Consider the following 2,045-nt stretch of genomic DNA (forward strand, 5'->3'; position numbering starts at 1 on the left):
AGTAGCGCTGTATGCGGTGCACGCGCTACTGCTATTTCCAAGTCAGCAGCACGTTTCGGTCACACGCGCTGCTGGTAAGTAGCAGTAGCGTGGTATTTTGAAGAGCGCTGCTGGTAAGATTCTGTGTATAGGCTTTTCCCTAGTAGTGTCGTTACTTGTGGACCCGGAAGACTAAGATCGTTACTTGTGGGCCTGAACGACGAAGATTGGTATTTGTGGACAAGGATAATACTTGCGAGGCCGGACAACTAAGGTTGATACTTGTGGGTCCGGACGACTATGATCGATACTTGCAAGGTTGGACGACTATGAGTTGTTTCTATGGGAGTGCATGGGAACAAGAGCCCCCTAGCAGCCACTTATATACTCGATGAGGCTAGGGTTTATAGAGAGAGAAATCCAATCTAGGGCTGCCGCCGCAACTTGGAGGTTAAGTTGGTCGCATGGTATAACACCATCAGTAGGACCTCGGTTAGGTCTTCAATATTGCCGGGTAAAAAAATCCGACCATCCCACATGACTCCCATATCCGATCATAAACAGAGGGTTGGCCATCCAATATTGTAAGCCTATGAATCCCATATATCATCTCATTCAGAAGGGTTTTGCTGCATTCCTCATAAGCCTGACCTGACATGACACCAGTGCTAGGGGAAGTTTTACCGAGAACCGATCTGACATAGATCTAGGGTCTTCCTGCGAGGTCATCAGGTCGGTTGTCGGGCACCAGAGCTGCGTCATCAGATTCGAGATTGTGACTAGGTCTGATATAAGGTTTTCTTACTCGCCCTGATCCTTATCGCCCTGATCCTTATCTGAAATCGGCTTTGGGATGGGCATGTCTTCCTGTCCCTCGATCTGGTCTGATACCCAACTCAAGAAGGCCAGCTTCCCACGATAATTCGTGGTATACTCCAAGTTTTCAAATCTCATAACCTAGCTGGGAGCAAGGTTCTCAGCCTGGCCTAGATGGCCGGTTGAGTAAGTGAAGAGCATGATGCCCCCGAAAACAAAGATCTGGCCTGGCATAACCCATCTGCTCACCCATGTTGATCGGCATTGATTCGCGGTGGCTACGTAGCGAGACCTGCATGGGCCACCAATGGCAGCGTCGATTCCTGTGAATCTCGGGTAGGGGTCCCAAGCTAGTAGCCTAGATGTGATGATAAAATTGGATGCATGTTTTACCCAAGTTCGGGCTCTCTCATAGAGATAATACACTATCTCTAGCTTTTTGAAACTATTGATTTGTGACGGAGTACAGAGTACATGTTTATCTACCTCGAGATTGATGATGTCATCTACGAGCCCTACCACCCTGGTTTATATAGTTACCATGGGTTCTAGGGTTATAGATAAGTCGACTATGTATATGGTAGATCGTGGTATAGACGACATCTAAGTCTTTCGAGTATACATCAAGTCTTCAAAACATTTCGTCTATGCAACATGGGCCTTCTGGAGATGGCCCGTTAGTGAACCGACAAGAAGGTCCTTGACTCGGCCCACCTGGTCGAAGACTGACATGGCGAGTACCCACTAGTCCAGAACACCATAACCTGAACCTAGCAGAGTTTCTCGAAACTCGAGCCAACCAGACCAGGATGATGAGACGCCTCTTCTGTTTACTGTTCGTGGAGATGACCTGGAACTTCTAGATGACGCGTAACAAGATGGTTATTGAGTGTATCTTCTTAGAGGGGGCAATTGAATCTATATTCAAACTAGATGACCCGTTGCGCCCATGGCGCAAGAGCGAAAGCGAGCCGAGTATTCAAACCATGTAAGTGAGAGTGACTGAGAACCAATTTAATAGATACTTAGGTACACATTGTGTTATATATCCTATTACATTGTAAGCATGATAGCTCAAAAGAACTTACATTGGCTTTATTACAAAGAAACTATATTAGCAGACATGCATCATAGATATATCAGTTGTCCCGAAATCTTTGTCTGAGTCTCGTATCTGCCACCAGTAGAAAATGCCAACACATGAAGATGATGGTCATTGGTGGAGGTAGGTAAAATGTTTTTTTTGGGGG

This window comes from Triticum dicoccoides, chromosome 7B, assembly GCF_002162155.2.
Source record: "Triticum dicoccoides isolate Atlit2015 ecotype Zavitan chromosome 7B, WEW_v2.0, whole genome shotgun sequence".
In the NCBI taxonomy this organism is placed as follows: domain Eukaryota; kingdom Viridiplantae; phylum Streptophyta; class Magnoliopsida; order Poales; family Poaceae; genus Triticum; species Triticum dicoccoides.